This window comes from Pinus tabuliformis, chromosome Q (assembly GCF_031772625.1).
Source record: "Pinus tabuliformis cultivar Carrire ecotype Pingquan chromosome Q, CPIR1, whole genome shotgun sequence".
Classification (NCBI taxonomy): Eukaryota; Viridiplantae; Streptophyta; class Pinopsida; order Pinales; family Pinaceae; genus Pinus; species Pinus tabuliformis.
In genome coordinates this window covers 948,220,884-948,239,596 of record NC_142296.1, presented here as the reverse complement: position 1 = coordinate 948,239,596, position 18,713 = coordinate 948,220,884, and the positions used below count along the sequence as shown (strand labels likewise).

The 18,713-nt window shown below is 41.6% G+C and overlaps 1 pseudogene; it reads left to right on the top strand.

The window, feature by feature from the left end:
• Positions 1-17,628: 17,628 nt before the first annotated feature.
• LOC149222616 (U1 spliceosomal RNA) lies at positions 17,629-17,779 on the top strand (annotated as a pseudogene).
• Positions 17,780-18,713: the final 934 nt, after the last annotated feature.

Genomic DNA, 18,713 nt, shown 5'->3' with positions numbered 1-18,713 from the left:
CGTCTCCAAATGACTTGGTGCATCCAAATGCCCGTGGACTCAAGGAAAACGCGCCAAAGGGGAAGATAAAATCGGTGGACTATGAGAGGTAAAAGACCCCTTCAATCTCTATCACTCACATGGAACTCTCAAAGAACAATGTTCGAGCTCGAGACTAAGATTCTGACAATATGCTTTTACGGGTGAAATGTAAGTGCACACTCAGTGACATGGAAAATATCAGATTAACCTTCAAAAGACAACGCATTTTAAGGGATACAACACATTGACAACAAAAAACGATGAAGTAAACAATGAACATGGTAATTCAAAGTTCCTCCTAGTAGGATTTGTATCCAACATAGTCAATAAACATCTCCTTCATCGCACATGAACATCATCACCATCCAACTATTTGCTACAAGCATACGTGAAGAAGACAGAGGAAAAAAATGCTCCCATTTCCCCGAACAATTTAATAAAGAAGAGTTATTGATCACTGCAAAAGCGTTGGATTAGGTGTCTGCCTTGTTGTAAGAGCCTTTAAAAGGAACATCTCTTTTTATTATTGTAAAAACATTTGCAAAATAAATTATCTTGGTTGGAGTTGAACCCGTGTCTCTCAGATGAGAGATGAGTATCCCAGTCAACTAAAATACAAAAAAGAAAACATTGAAATATAACTGGAAGTAATTCCAAAGACGATTTAGTTTTAGATTCAAAAAATTTGGGAACTTTTTAATTTGTTTGCATCGATAGTTTAATAAATTAGTCGCTTGAATTTGTTCAAGGCAATGCAACCCAAATATCGAGCTTGTGTTTTTCATTGAAAAGCAAAAGGTGTATATTGGCAAATATCCAAACCCATCCTTTTATCTACCCTCAACTTTCTGGTGATGCATGATATCCATTCTACATATTGTATTATTCCTGTGATCCGCATCGATAATTCCAGAGTATCTTCTATTTTCTCCACCCTCCCCTCATTGGGTGCTAGTCACGCTGATAGGGATTTCGCTGGTCATTTGGGGGTGGACGACACTTATATCCGGGAAGGGTATTGCTCTCCTTCAGTGTATGCACCCACTTTGATGCTTCAATTTGGTTCCATTAGTGGACATCAGCCGCCTACTAATTCGATGGGGCGTGATATTGAACTTTTGAAATTAAACCCGGCACTTGATTTGGAGCCTCTTGCCATCCACTCAAAAGTGTCGCCATCAGATGGGGTGACTGTGATCCCCCACTCTCGACTAAATTTTACTATTATAAAGAAGCGACGGGTGAAGCATAAAGTAGATGGTATTTGGGGGTTGCTCCTACAGGTGTCTCTTTAAATTTTTGGAGGGGTCAAATCCTACCTTCCCATCTTCTCGTGTGAATTCACCCACTCAGGATCTTAGAGATCTCAAGCTCGTCAGTAAACTTTCGATATGAAAATCTTGTGACTGAATATTCGGGGTCTGGGAAGCTCCGTTAAACGACAATGCCTGGAATATTTTATTAAATTCCATCATCCTTTTATCATTATTTTGCAGGAGACCATGATGCCTGGCCTTTACTCTTAAAAAATTGTCATGGTTGGAGGGTTTATGCTACAGATGCTTCGGGACAATCTGGGGGTTTGGATGTGTTATGGGATCCTTGGGTTGTTAACTTCTTGGCCTATAAATATTTTGCAGGTATTTTACTATCTGGGTTTGCCAGGGATGCTAAGCTCCGGTTTCATATATTGAATATATTATGGGGCCAGAATTACTTCTTTTAGCTGAGGAGTTGAGAACAACTTGCGTCATATCTTGTGAGCTAAACTCTACATTCATCATGTTGACTGCAAAGGTCTCGGGCCCGATTTCTTTCAAGGACTCTCGACCCATAGCCTTGTGCAACATTGTGTATAAAATTATCTCTAAGATCATTGCTAACCGATTGAAAGTTACCCTATAGAAACATATTGCGTCGGAACAATTTAGGTTTCTTAAAAATCATCAAATCTAGGATGCCATGGCCATTGCCCGGGAATGTTTACATTGTATCAAAATGAAGAAAAATGATGCTTTATTATTGAAACTGGACCTTCACAAGGCATATGATTGTGTTGATCGAGAGTTTCTGCGTTCGGTGCTTCATAAGAGTGGCCTCTCTAGATTGGTGATTGAGTGGATTATGGCTTGTATAACTACTGCAAATTTTGGTGTCTTAACCAATGGGGTGCCTTCATGCTTTCTGAAGGCATCTTAGGGCTCACTCTCTCCACTGTTACTTTTACTTGTCATTGAAGGCATGGGTAGAATGATTTCGGTGGCACATTCCCGTGGGTCATTCTCGCGTATGGGGATTACGAGGAACATTTTTATTACCCATCTCATTTTTGTGGATGATGTCCTCATATTTGGGAATATTTCTGTTATGGAATGACATGTATTGCAAAAGATTATATGCACTTTTGGTGGTGCCACGAGTCTATACATGAGAAAAGCTAAATCTCAGTTGATTTCTTCGTCTCAGGCGGAGGCCAATGTTTTGGAGACAACGAGATTATTTGATGCTGAGAAGGTTTCATTGTGCGAAGGGTTTAAGTATCTTAGTTTCTCCCTTCCACCTAATAATTATGGCATTAAAGATTGGGTTTGGCTAACCAGAAAATTTGAGCATAGGTTGTTATCATGGTCACACGAGTGGCTTACAATTGGCGGAAGGTTGATTATGGTGTAAGCGGTTTTGCAGAGTATTGCAGTATACTGGTTGCATCTATATCTGATGCCCAAATACATCATTGAGAGGATTAAATCCATTATGTCTAAGTTCATTTGGGCTTGTACTAAAGATGGTTACAAAATTCAACTTGTTTGACTGGAGGATATCATCTCAAGTAAGGAGGATGGGGGTTGGGGAATCATGGATATTGGAAAATCCAGTTGGGTTTTATCAATGAAGAGTTTGTGGCGTTCTTTAAATCGTGTTGGTATTTGGAAATGAATCATTAACGATAAGTATCTGAAAAACCAGTCTTTGGTAACTTGGATTAAGGATGGGGCTGATGTCCCAGGTGCTATCTCATATACTTGGCGGCACAAGATTAAAATTAAACATTGGCTCTTGGGGAACTTAAAATGGAATATTAGGTCTATTTTCGGGGTGGATACCGGTCTAGATCCCACCTATGGTTTTGTTGGTGAGCATAAATTACCTTTCCCACTCATTCAACATCTTCACAATCTCGGTATTTATTACATTAACCAATTGCAGGTCCCAACCAGCCCTTTTATATTGCATCCTATGTGGCCTGGTTTTAAGGAGCTTGACTTAGGAAAACGAACTATGCTCCGGACACCTAGGTTCATTTTTTAAGGAGCTTGACATAGGAAAACGAACTATGCTCCGCCACCTAATTTCATTTTTTAAGGAGCTTGACATAGGAAAACGAACTGTGCTCCGCCACCTAATTTCATTTTTTAAGGAGCTTGACACAGGAAAACGAACTGTGCTCCGAGCCTCCTTGTTTCATTTTTTAGCGAGCTTGACACAAGACAAGGAACTGTGCTCCACCCGACCCTCATCATAATGAACAGGAAGTCGGGGCTTCCAAGAGTGCCTCTCCCGGTGGGAGGTCAACATCTCGGAAGTTAGGACCCAATGCCCCAAGGACACTATGCACGACGGCGGCATCGCTGGTTACAGGCATGGGATAGGTGGCCACGTAGTTGACCTGCGGTGGGGCAGATGCAACTGGTGGATGACAACCAGGAGGGGATGACGACTGCGCAGGAGGGACCCGTGGACGAACGAACGATAATTGATCGATAGTCACAATTCTTCCATCGTGTGGAAAGCAAACCACACGGAAAAGTGAAGAGACAAGGGCCCCCATGGTATAAACATAGTCACGGCCAAGGAGAAGATTGAAGTCTAAAGCACCTTGGGTAACCCATACGTCTAGATAGACGGTCTTGCCTCCCAAAGTAATAGGGAACTTTGGAAGGAGCCCTAATGGTTGGCTAGTTCTTCCGTTAAAAGCAGTCAGATTCGATGCTACGGGCACAAGCTGTGGGGAACCCAAAGCCTGCCAAATAGTGGCAGACAGAAGACTAACAGATGCACCCTCATCCAAGACAGTGCCAGGTATTGCCTTGTCATAGGCGTGTACCGTGACCCAAAAAGGCACATGAGATGGGAGGCGGAAGGTAGTCAAACGTCTCCAGTCGAAGGAAGCGACTGAACTACTTGGTGGGGGAATCATATGATTGCCCCCCTGCTCGGGAGAGAGTGCAGTAGGACTCTCAGATGTAGGGGAATCTGAGGAGACGAGAAGAACAAGAGAATGATGCTCTTCCGAAATAGAGTGGTCGGCGGGTGATGAACTCGAGTCGACACTCTTTCCGACCAATGGTTGGTCTGGAACAGGCTTGGCAGAACCAGATTCAGGAAGAGGAGGCTGGACAAGAGAGGAATCGTGGTTGATTTCTTTGTCAGCAGGGGAACGTTCTGCAGTTGCAGAAAGACGTTGATAACCAGTAGGAAGTTGGGTTGAGGGAGCTGTAAGACTTTCCAATACAATAGTGGCTCTATCCATGAATGGACAAAGGTGAAGGGGATGATTGCCTTCACAAAGTTTACAAGGGATTCGAATCTTCTCTTTTCCCTTACCGTTTCCAGGTGATAAGGTAACATCGCCATGATTGACAGAGGACGATGCAGGGCGGTCCGGATCATGAGACCATACTTCTAAAACCCTGGGAATACCAGGACAATCGTGGAGAAGATGGTTTTCCTTGCATAACTTACAAGGAAATTTGACCTTCCGCGGAGGAGCACAAGGTGGCTCGACTTGGGTTATACCTTTAACCTCTGGTTTAGGGGTCTTCTTCTTCTTTGTCTTCTTCTTCTTTTTCTTCTTAGCCACCTGGTTACTTGAATCCAGAGGTTCACCAGGCGAAGTAGAAGATGAGGACGCAGCAGTAGGCGAAGAAGGGGAAGGGTCCACCTTGGAATCAACAAGACGTTGTTCGGGTGGAGGAGGTGGTGGTGGACCCGAACTGAACGGAGGAGCACTAGAGGGTATCTCAGGCTCCTTCCCGGTAGATGGCGGGTAATCTTTTGTTCGAGTACTGATATTGATGGGTATCGTTCCAGCCATAAACACTTGAGAACCAAAGGAAGAGGGAGGCTGAGTAGGGTCAGCCACCATTTGAGTTTTTTGAGTGTGTTGGGTGGGAAAGGGCTCTTTGAGCACCGCAGGAGTCCCAGAGGTGCCTTTTAATAAACGACTAACTTCGGACCGCCTGGGGCAGTTCTTTGTATAGTGATCCTCATCACAGATAAGACAAGGATACTTGGGTTTGCGTTTGGCACCATCCTCGGGCGGAGGGTTAGGGGCTTCCTGCTTGGGTTGATCTGGCTTATTCTTCGGTTTCCCTTTCTTCCTTGCTTTCGAGGCTTTGTTTGCCGTGGTGGTTTGGACGGCATTTACCTCGGAAGTAATATTTGAAGTGGGTATTACCTGGGAGGTGGGTTCATTCGGAGCAGAAGTTATCGCACTCGAGACCACCGAGTTTGAAAACAACCATACGGGTAAACCAATGGTCAACCCAGGCAGAGACAATGTTGCGATATACTGAACGCCAACATTTCCGACAGAAGGAAATGGGCGAGGGTTCCCATCAGGAGGAACACCTTGGCCGGTGGGCACCGGAAAGGCTGCCATTGAAGGAGAAATAACCCTACTCAAGCTAACGCAAACAAAATCTAATTGGGTAATGTTATCGTGGCCAATATTTTTTAAGACACTGAACTTAACCTTTTCATTTTTTAAGAGTCGAGAAAAGGATAAAAGATGACTCTAGTCTCCTTCGAATATTTAATGAGCACGAAGTGACAAGACGCTCACAGGCACCTTTTCGTTTAGGGAGTCCGAAAAGGATCAAAAGTGACTGCTCTGGAATTCTAGGTAGAGGGTGTGCCAAACTTTTCGCAAAACCACAGAATACTTTTTAGGGTATGGGTGTTCGATCTTCGTGAATGCTGTGTTCACTGCATTGCGAATCGTAGGGCGGCTGACACAGCTTCCTATGGATAAAGGCTTTATTCCTATAGGGGTCTCCCAATATATACTCGACGGTACGTGGGAGCACAGTTCGTATTGGCAGCTACCGTTTCACCGTGGAGGAATCACCCAACCACTCGACGATAAACTACCAGGTTTAACGACGCCGGAACACGTCTCTAACCTAGACCTCTAGAGTGTTTGCGTTATGTTCCAATGCGTTGTTATGTTCATTTGGTTCATTTTAAAGTTTATCTTTGATTATGTTTCAGTTTTTTGGTCCTACCGTATGTGATATCTTAAAAACTTCTTACATGCAAACTATATGCCGAAATTAAATCATTTGATTCGATGAATTCTATCTACAGGAGGGTTGAGATCTTTTCACAAACGAAACGATCACTTCAACAAACAACAAAGATCCTAATGCAGCTAATAACAAGAAACGAAATTTTGTCTTTTTCTTTTTAATAGCAACAAATAACAATAAATGCTAACTACTATGATGCAAGAGATTTTTTTTGTTTTTCTTTCCTTTAAGATGGCATGATGCATGTAAACAAATTCTAAGAGATATGCACAATCCAAGTTCAGTCAATGAAATAGAACGAATTCTAAAACACAAAATGAACCATGCAAGCAAGGAAAAACACAAAGACTAGTGAAATCCAAAGAAGCTAGAAGTGAAGTATTCAGAGTATAGAAGATCAAGCTTTAACAAATCACTGGATAAGTGCAGAACAATCAACAAGCTGACTGGATAATCAAGAGACTGAAACTTCCCACAGAAGGCTAGACATGCAAAGTCACTGGAAATAAGCAAACAGCTGAGGGATACAGGCTAAGACCAGTCAAGCAGAGGTTCAACACAGTTCCAGAGGCCGAAAGAGATATATAAAGAGACTGAATGAGCTTTCCACCCACACACAGGCAAAATTTACAGAGCTGGCGTGACTGTCAGCCTGCAACTTGCGCTACCACAGAATTGGCGCGAGTTGCTTTTGAGCAACGTGCGCCAACTGGCGCGACTGTCAGAGAAATAACCGCGCCAATTAAGCTTGCCAAATAGAAAAATAAATGATACGACCTCAGGTCGGGTTGACAGTGCTCAGATGGGTCAAACAGTAAAGAATAAACTCAAAACTGACTCAGGAAGCTCATTCACTCAAGCAAGCAGAAGAAAATTAACATGCAAGACAAAAATCAAATAGTTCCTCCCCAGTGGAGTCGCCAATTTGTTGGTAAGGTAAATCCCCTCTGCGGACAGAGGCGATCCCACTAGCCTATCACAGAACTAGCCACAAACAAACCACGCTGCTACGCAAGTTCCCAGTTATGCATCAAAGGTGAATCAAGAAGACTAACCTGGAGTCCAACGCTATGATTGAAGCAGAGTTGATATCCTCGCTCCCTTGCTCCAACAGATCATAACGAATACCTGCACATGCAAAGGAAGAGACCGATACCAACATAAAAACTACCAAGGCACAACTATATTTCAGTCAGAAAGGAAATAAATCAACATATCACCATGATAGATAATGAGATTGGAACTATAATAGCAGTCGCTCATCAATTAATAAACATGAAAAGTTACAACCATTGTTCTGACGTCGACCCTTCTCCTGGCTGGGCGAGTAACTATATGTGTCTTGACATGCATCTCCTCTCCGGCAGCATAACCTCTCTAGCACTCACTAGCATTCCTCCAAGAACTCAACATCTAACACTCCATGACCAATAATCATCACTACTATCACTCAATCACCAAATCACTAGCATAACACTAACACCAACTCTGGCTTGTTCAATGCATAATGACAAGCTTATATAGATGAAGAAGGGAGGAGGATGCGATGAACCAGGACACCTTTCGTGGATTTAGCAAAAGCCATAAAGATGGATAAAGCTCGACAAAAGACTGATTTTTTATCCTCAGAAAAGCTCCATGTAATGAAGGAAACAACAGCCGGACGTGCATTAAGGCAAAAAGCACGACTAAATTTGGTTCGCGCGACTGTTGCTCTAAGACAGAGCGCCAATGGTCGCGCCCTCTTTTGAGGATCTCCACCATTGGCGCGGGTAGAATACTGTGGACTTGCGCCAATGGAAAAATAACACTTTTTAGGGATGATCTGCAGAAGGTGTCTTTAGGGAACATGGAGTACATACTCAGGGGAACATAATGCAAGTGTTTTTAGCCTTTGTCACTTCTTATAACTCCTGGGATGTGTCCTCCAAGGTACGACAAGAGGAGTAACAGGGATGGTGACAAATTACTGTGTAACACTCTCTATTTAATCTTTATGTCCCTGTCACATACTCTGAAAAACGAGAATGCTGGAACTCCCTCTCAGCATTTTTAGAACATCGTAATCCAAGTAATATTATCATAGCAGGTGATCTCAATATAGTCTTGAATTCAAAAGAGAAAAGGGGCGGCTCCAACAGCAGAGATCCTATGCTGGCCTTTGTGGAAGAACTCTCTCAGCAATGGGACCTTTTAGACTTGGTCCAATAATAGATCTGGGCTGGACCATATTTCTGCTCGCCTGGATCGATTTCTGGTCCAAGGCTCCCTTATGATGAATAAAAAGATAATCAAGACCAAAATACTACCTAAGCTGACCTCTGATCACAAGCCGATCCAGCTACTCCTTGAAGATGAAGAAGATCTAGGCCCTCTACCATTCCGCTTCAGTCCATTATGGATTGAGAGAGAAGGCTTTACCGATACTGTAAAAGAAGCCCAGGCCAAATCCTTCTCAGGGTCCTCTAGATTTGTTTGGGAGCAAAAACTTAAGGCCACAAAACAAGCTCCGAAGGAGTGGATAAGGAAACCAGTCCCTACTCCAACCAGCGTAAGGAAAGAAGCAGTGTATGCTTTGGAGACCCTTGCAAACAGATATGGAAAGAAAAGAGATTACAACGGATCTTTTGGAACAACAAATAAAGGCTCAATGCTCAACCTACCGATCCTTCCGAAAAGAAGAAGAATATTGGAGAATCAAATCCAGCAGTCTGTGGCTAAAAGCAGGGGATCGGAACACCTCCTTCTTCCACAGACAATATAGAGCCCGACTGTCCAGGAACCACATATCATAAATAAAGACAACAGAGGGCCATGTCAGCAAAGGCTTCACCCAAGTCAAAGCTGCTACGGATAGCCACTTCAGGAATCTATATAGTGAGGGAACTCAGGCCTCCGAGGAGGAAACAACAGATTTCCTCTCGAACATTCCTCATCTAATCAGATCTGAAGACAATGTTGCCCTTACCAGCGAGGTAACAGAGGAGGAAATCATCAAAGTTATCTGGTCCATGGAATCAGATAAGGCTCCGGGGCCAGACGGATTCACGATTCATTTCTATAAAGCCTGCTGGAATATCTTCAAAATAAATCTCCAAAAAATGATAAAGGGGTTCATGAGAAAAGCTAAGATCGGTGGAGGAACCAACTCCACTTACCTAGCATTAATCCCCAAAGAGTCCAATCCGGAAACATTTGCTAGATTCAGACCCATATCGCTTTGTAACTCATCTTATAAAATTCTGGCCAAACTGTTAGCAAACAGGATCAAGCCTCTGCTTAAAAGGTTGATCTCTAGTCCCCAAGGTGGTTTCGTGGAAGGCAGGGATATCCTCAACAATGTCATTCAAGTCCATGAGACAATCCACTCTAGCAAAAAGTGAAAAGAGAAAGGTATGTTGATTAAATTAGATATGGCGAACGTGTTTGACAGAGTTAATCGCTCTTTCCTCATCAAGGTTCTCCTATCCTTCGGCTTCTCTCCCCATTTTGTCCAACTTATAAATGCTTGCATCGATAACCCATGGATCGCCCAACTAGTCAATGGTCGCCCCTCCAATTTTTTCCAAGCCCGAAGAGGCATTAGGTAGGGATGCCCTCTCTCTCCCTTCCTGTATATCTTAATGGCCGACTCCCTCAGTAGAAAACTCACAGCTGAAAGAATTTCTGGCTCCCTCCCTGGTCTCAAACCCTCCTCAGATGTCGCTCCTCTGAATCATGCGCTCTTTGCAGATGACTCACTTCTCCTCGGAGGTGCGTCCCCCAGAATTGCCAAAGCCTTTGACTCGGTCCTAAAAAGCTACTATAGAGTTTCAGGAGCACTAGTCAATGAGAGAAAGAGTGAAATTTACAGCTGGAACACAGGTCAACAAGAGCTCATAAGCATCTCGAACCTCCTGGGATTCAGAGGACATGCTCGTTGGGATCGGATTAAATATCTGGGTCTCCCTATCACAAATGGAGCCAACAGAAGGTCGCTATGGACAGATATCATATGTAAAATCAAAACAAAAATAGCAGCCTGGGGTGGCTTCTGGTTAACTAAAGGAGGCAAAGTCATTTTAATCAAGTCACTGTTGTCCGCGCTCCCAATTTATCAAGCCGCATTCTTACTGGCCCCCATAAATGTTATGGAGCAGATATCTAAACTTTTAAGAGACTTTTTATGGCAAGGAGGGAAAGGTAACGAAAGAAAATTGCATTTATCTAATTGGGATCTGGCCAAAAGGCCGATCGCAGAGGGTGGCCTCCAAATTCGAGATCCCTCCCTTGTTAATCTGGCGTTCGGAGGAAAGCTCCTCTGGAAAATGGCACACGAGCCCAACCATCCAATCAACACTACACTGTTGTCAAAATACGCCCACAATTCGTCCTTCAGAAACCTGCAATTCGATCCCTCTGTTAATAGCACGCATGTCTGGAGACTCTGCTGTAAAAGCAGTATTTTCTTTAAAAAAATCCTGTACAGAGTGTCGGGCAATGGCAAGTGTATTAAATTGTGGCAGGACAGAATAATGGGGAGTGATCCTTTGGAGGGGAATGAGGATATCGCCGACATCAGATATTGGTTGATATGCGCATGCATAAACAGTTTATTCGATCTTTCGATTTGGGATCACCGGGGAGAATGGGCCGGCTGGGACTTCCATGGCGTCCTTGCTTGGTTAACACCCTAAAATATCTGCTTGCCGAACAACTGGAAGGCTCCACACCTGAAAACCGTTATACGAAAGACAGCTGGGCTTGGGGACAGTCAGGCACATACACCGCAGCAGCTGGATATAAAGCTCTTCAGGACCCGAAGAACAACAGTCGCTCTCCGGCCTTTTGGAAACTAGTCTGGGACAATCTAGCTCTCCCTAAAGTGAATTTCTTTTTCTGGACGCTGGTGCACAAAAAACTTCTTACAGGAGACAATCTAGAGAAAAGGAACATTGCAGGGCCTCGTAGGTGTGAGCTATGCAAAAGCAACCTTGAAACTACCCAACACTTATTTCTGGATTTCAATTTCACTAAGGAAGTATGGGGTCTCATTCTTTTGGATCTGCAGATTCCTGCTTTCCCTCATAGCACTGTTGCTGAACTGTTCGCCTCTTGGAGAAATTTCTATCCTCATAGCATCCCCACCAAATCCTTCTGGCGTAAAGTTTGGACAGTAATTCCCAAATTTGTTTGTTGGCAGCTATGGCTGGCCCGTAATGATCAAATCTTTAATGGAAATCGACACTCCCCTCTTCAGGTCGCAGTTAAAGCTAAAGCATTCCTCTTGGAAGCTGCCCAACAACAGTTCTTCAAAGAAGATCCATTGCTCCTTCCTGACGAAAGGAGATGGCTTTGCCCCCTTGAACCTTCTCCTCGTAAGTTCCTCCTCACTCCTCAAACAACAAATCCTGAATGGCGAATAAGAGATCCCGAGGACCTTTTCATAAACTGGTGGAGATCCAAAAATCTCACCACAATCTTCTTTGATGGGGCCTCCAAAGGAAACCCCAGGAACGCTGGTGCTGGAGGGGTCATTTACTCTTCGGATGGGAATTCAAGAGACTGCTTCTACTGGGGTTTAGGCTAGAAAACCAACAATCAGGCAGAGATTTTTGGTCTCCTCAAAGCTTGTCTTATAGCAAGAGAAAAGGGGGTTAAAGACCTCCAAGTCTTTGGAGACTCAGAGATTATAATAAAAAAATTAAACACGGAGGATCTCTTCATCAATGCTAGTCTCAATAAAATTCTGGGCAGATTGAAAAGAGTTCTTCAAGAATTCACCTCCCACAAGTTCTACCACATTCTTAGAAATCTGAATGGCGAAGCGGACCAGATGGCAAACAAAGGATGCTCCCTCATGAAAGGGCAGCTATTATAAATGACGATAATTTCTTTCAAATTCCTTGAAAATGCTGTAAATCAAAAGCTGAATATGCTGGTTATTTTCTTTGTAACTGGGGCTGCCTTGGCAAAGACCACTCCTATCTTTTTCAAATAAATAAAATTCATAACCGTTACAGTTAAAAATAATAATAATAATAATAATTATTCAAATTATTATGTAACATAGAAACTTAAAACATTTTTGAAAAAAAATGATATTTATTAAGAAAATAATATACAATATTTCTTCTAATATTTTTTCTAAATGCAATGTCCATAAGCATAAAATCTCAGTTTGAAACATCTATAGGCAAGGAGGAATTACCGTTGCTTTGAAAATAAATTTGATAAATTTGATTTTTACTTATAATCTTAGTTTATTACCATTATAATATATATATATATATATATATATATATTGAGATTAATATTAATTATTTTTATTTATGATTATAATAATTAAGTAATTAGTTATTATAAGTAATCATGGCCATAGTTGACCATGGACGCCTATAGTGGATGGGCACGAGTAGGCATAACCACCATTTCAATGGTGACGATAATAAAGTCATGGTTAACTATAGAGACAAAATAGTTGAAATATGGTGTAAATCAACCATGGTCCAATGTCGCATTGTCACAAAGATTGTCTCGATATGAAAATCAATCATGGCCAACCATGGTCAAACGTCATATTGTGACAAAGATTGTGTCAATATAAAAATCAACCATGGTCAACTGTGTTTATTTTAGAGTTTATAATATTTATCTTAGGGTCTCATATTACTGGGTCAAGTGTGGTCAGCCATGGTTCATTATTGTTAACCATGGTCGACCATGGTTAGCCATGGTCCAACGTTGTAGGGTTTATAATATTTATCTTAGGGTCCCATGTTACTGGGTCAAGTGTAGTCAACCATGGTTCATTATTGTTAACCATGGTCGACCATGGTTAGCCATGGTCCAACGTTGTATTGTGACAAAGATTATTTTAATATGAAAATCAGTGATGGTGAACCATGGTCCGACCTCGTATTGTGAAAAAGATTGTCTCAATCCCTCGGGTTCTAATATCAAAATATGAAAAATATTGTCTCAATCCCTTGGGTTTATTAATCCAAGGGTTCAACTTCCTAGGGTATAATATTATTCACATGGTTTATAATAGTAATCCTAAGGTTTAATATAAATCCCTTGTGTCTATAATCATGGTCAACCATGGTCCAATGTGAAGAAGAAGACTAGTTGCCTGTTCCAACGTCTCATTGTGACAAAGATTGTTTCAATATGAAAATCAACCATGGTCAATTATAGATCTAAAGGCTTTAGGAAGATATGCAAATATAAACATAGATCTATCTTAAGTCCTGATCTACCAAATTGCACCAATTGGGTAGTCGAATTGGCTTGGGAGTAAAACCAATTTGCTGTTATGTTGCATGCGGAATCTTAGTTTTTTTTTCATTCATTTACAACCAAAGTTCTAATTTTGGCTTATAATTTGAGATTTCTAGTCGTTGTTTCAAACTGTATGTGTTTGAGGAAGATAAAGGAGTTCCCTAAAACAAAAACAAAAAAGTCTTAGACTTGTAGGTAGGATAATGCCCTACAAAAAATATATTTCCTTTTCCGAATTGTTGGAGAAATTCAAAATTTATTTACAAAATCGTTATAGTCCTTTGTACACACATGTTTTAAACTATAAAAGAATTTCTTTGTACCGTTGTCTAGCACGAGGAAGTGATCAAGAATGAATATGGACGAATTGTACCAAAACAACCTTAGGTGGCAAATCAAGATCTATTTCTTCAACAAAGGACTCATGATTTGTTTTCTTCAACATAAGACTCATGATTTGTAAGGCTCAAGGAGGCAGTAAGATTTCATTATAGCTTGGTCCTTCTATTTTTTGGTCTTTCAACAGTTGTCAAAGAAGCAATAATGAGTGTTATATGCTATATATTGCCTTACAAGCATTAGTTAGTGTTATATGTTATCTATTGCCTTACATAGGAATCATGATTTGTTTTCTACAACATAAGATTCGTGATTTCTAAGGCCCAAGGAAGCAGTAAGATTTCATTATATCACAGTCCTTGCCTTTTCTTGATATTTTTTTGTCTTTCAACAGTTGCCAAAGAAGCATTAATTAGTGTTATATTCTATCTATTGCCTTACGGCGTTTCCTTTGCAACATATGGTGCAAGTGCTAGTTAATAATATGTTATCAAGGGTGTTATGAAACCAGCTCACAAAAAGATAGAAAAGAGAGATGAACGCCTTGGAATTCAGCCTCTTCGAGGGGGCAACCTCCTTTACATTACACAAATGAACAATTCTTGGATGATACAAATGACAAGACCTCCTTTCTATATATAGGAGTCTAAGGGGTCATAATATAATTGGAGCCGACATAACAATAATAATGTAAGGGCACAACAATAACAATAGTGGGCTTCTATGGGGCACATTAGTAACAGTATGGGGACTGCATGGGTACATCAATATAATAACGGGGTTGTACAAATAACAATAGGGGGTTACACTAGTAGTACAGGGGCCTAACAAAGGGACCCACTTTTAAATTATACCATTAAGATATTAATGCAAGAATTCATCATTCAACATATAAAGAGCTCTCTCTGTCACCCTTAGGCCAAAGGAGTAGCAGCGTCTTCCAACGAGATTTCGATGAAGAGGGCGACAAAATTTGAAACATCAGCAGGGATAAATAGGATGACAAAGACTTGAGATTCTTAAGAGCATATGGGAAAACCCACAAGAACAAACATGCCATATCCCATTTCAAATTACGCAAGGACAAAAAGCAGTGGCACTCGATGCCTCCGACAACAAAAAATACACGTGTGCTTAAACTTGACATGATGGCGCCTATGGAAGATAGACCAATAGATATTACGACTTCACAACATGCATTACAATCCCTATAAAAACAACAGACGCACCGAAATCTCGCCGTGATCAAATATAAGAAATGAGCAATTCAAGAATGGAGACCTTGTACCAATATATGGCAGTAAAACTAAGGGTAAGATGAGAAAATTGGAAATCACTAGACTTGGAACTTATATTGTCAAAGACATCAGAGCTAATTGCCTCGTCCAAATAGAAACACCCATTCGCATTCTTCGAGCGATGTTAGTCATCTCGCCGCTTCATTCCATTTTGAGCTAAAACCAAATTGTCCCGTAGCGTGCGAAGAATGGCTTCTTTGGTTTGGTGTGAAGCGTGAAGTCAACTTTTTGTAGCTAGGGTTTGCCTGGTAAATAGGAAGCCACTGCTAGGAGTTTTGGGCCATAGGCAGCAACACATGGCGTCATTTAGGTAGCACCGTGATGAGAGGTATTACGCCACAATTCTGTAAGGGGTGGCCATCATTCTCATTGGTGTTGCCCTTTCGCGGCAAAGCATCTCAAACAAGTTTCCACGCACTTATTGACCACCTCTATCTGGGTATCAATTTGGGGATGACGACCCGTGCTCACTTTCAATTGAGTACCCTAAAGTTTAAACGAATCTTGCTTGAAATTGTTGGTGAGTGCGGGATCTCGATTCAATGCAATGGAAAGTGTGATGGCATGCAACTTAAACGTTGGGTCCACGAAAACGTGAGTAACCACAGAAGGTGTAAATGGGTCTGATAGGGTACAAAAGTGAGCACATTTGCAAACGTGGTCGAGGAACACCATGGTGACATATTGGTTGTCTGTTTTCAGAAGGTCCACTGTGAATTCCATGGAAATGTCGATCCTGATGGTGGTTGATATTGCTAGTGGCGGTGGCACTTCTTCACCATCTCACCCTTGTTCCTTTAACAAGCACCACATGTAGGTACAGAATCCTAGGTGTGTGTTTTCAAGCCTTCCCGCAAGGAAGAGCGCGTAGTCGATTTGTAGGTACGCTGAAAGCCAAAGTGCCCGTGGTGGGAGATGAACACAACTCCTCTAAGACGGGCATTGTTTTAAAGCACAATTTTGAATCAAAAGAATGCACGCTTTATGCTTCAAGGTATCTTGTTGCCGCGTGTAGCCCTCAGGGGGATTGGGATTCTCCTAAAGCACTTGGATGAATTGAACCGCCATGTCAATATCGAGCCATTCTTGACAAGCGTTGATGAGGCAATCAAGTACTGTAAGGATAGGGCAAAGAGAGATCCTTTCTCCTCATATGTCTGCAAATAAAGCAGATGCCTCGTTGCCTTTGTTGCATATGATCTCATAATCATACCGATGCATCTTAGTGACCCATCTGTGTTTCTCCAAGGATGGTAACCTATCGTCGAGAAAATACTTCAAACTATGACGATGATCTCGATTTGGAAGCAACTCCATATAAGATATGGGTGTCAAGTCTCGACTACGCGAAAGATGGCCATCATCTCTTTTCTCATAGGTGGACTTGCCCACGTTTTTGTCAATTGCATCAACATAGCGCCCACACCCCTACCTGATGCACCACATTCCAAGCGCAATTGGGCACTAGTAAAGTGGGTGCATTGCACATGGCTTCCTTTGAAGCTGAAAAGGCCCACTCGACAACATCGTTCCATACAAAAGGCACTTGTTTTTAAAGCCGGAAAGGCCTATTCGACAACATCATTCCAAAGTTACCGACAATATCTTACACGTAGCCGCAACAATTATTCCGTACATGGACGCATATCCACAATGGTAAGAACAAGCATCGAGCAAGGTTTGAACCTCAATGAAGGCCATGTTACCTACCCAGTTTCACTAACGGGTATCAACAACGGCGATAATAAGAGGGATGAAATTAACGAATTGAGGGTGCACCATGTTACCTACCCACTTTCAGTAATGGAGATGAACAACAAAAAGAATAATAAGGATGGAATTAACAAATTGAGGGTGAATATCAACATCAAGAGTAATGTAAGGATGAAATTAAGGAATTGTGAGTGAATATCATCATCAACAACAAGAATGATATAAGGAGGCGTGAATATGATCGGCAAGAAGAATAATAGAAGCGTTAACGAATTGTGAGTGAATATGATCAACGACAACAAGAATGATATCAGGATGGAATTAACGAATTGTGAGTGAATATGATCAACAACAACGAGAATGATGTAAGGATGGAATTAACAAATTGGGCGTGAATATGATCAGTGAGAAGAATAATATAAAGATGAAATTAACAAATTGAGCGTGAAGAAAAATATAAAGATGAAATTATCAACAAGAGCAATAAGAATAAGGATGAAATTCTTCGTTCAACACCACCAATAGTAATAAGGATGAAATTAAGCAATTGAGTGTGTGTATTTTTTAATTATGGATTAAGACATTATTGTATGGTGGATATATATATATATCCCACATTCAAAGTGGGGATGCACGGAAGGAAAGGAGGGGGTATAGAGGGGTAAGATGGAAATGTTCAAAACATACTTACCTGGGCGGGGTCAATCGATGATCAAGAAGGTCGATGGCCTAGAAGACCACTTCCATTGCACTTGGGAGGGGTTACCTAGCATCTCCCATCGAGGAGAGTGCACGTCATAATTTGTGGCAGCGGAGGCTCGCGTTCGCGCGGAGTAAAATCAAATCAAGTTAACTGCAACTACGGGAGCTAATCTAACAGTCTGTAATTCCAGTTAAATTAATTAGTATCCGCAGCTCCGCAAATCAAACTATTTGTAAATCAGTCTGTAATTCCAGTTGAATTAATTAGCATCCGCAGCTCTGCTTTAAATCAAACTATTTGTAAATCAATAAATTACGGAATCAAATCAGTAACTGCAACTAATTCTTTAAATCTAACAGTCTGTAAGTTAAATTAATTAGTATCCGCAGCTCTGCTTTAAATCAAACTATTTGTAAATCCTAGCAGTCTGTAATTCCAGTTGAATTAATTAGCATCCGCAGCTCTGCTTTAAATCAAACTATTTGTAAATCCAGTTGAATAAATTACCGGAGGTCTTACTTCATGATTGATTACATACAAAGTCGAGAGACGACCGGAGTGCTCTGCTGCTGCGAGGCGAGAGGTTGAATAAATTACCGGAGGTCTTACTTCATGATTGATTACATACATAGTTGAGAGACGAGCGGAGTGCTCTGCTGCTGCTGCGAGGCGAGAGGAGAGGGATGCTACGCGATTCCGTGCTAATCTTCTTCTTCCTGTTTGCGAGGCGAGAGGAGAGGGATGCTACGCGATTCCGTGCTAATCTTCTTCTTCCTGTTTGTTTGCTGATGCCATTCCCTTTCACAGATTGATATTGGTGCTAGTCTTCTTGTTACTGCTGTTTGTTTGCAGCTGCCATTCCCTTTCACAGATTGATATTGGTGGTGCTAATCTTCTTGTTACTGCTGTTTGTTTGCAGCTGCCATTCCCTTTCACAGATTGATATTGGTGGTGCTAATCTTCTTGTTACTGTTTGTTTGCAGCTGCCATTCCCTTTCACAGATTGATATTGGTGGTGCTAATCTTTTTGTTACTGTTTTGTTTGTTGTTCAGATGCTATTCCTT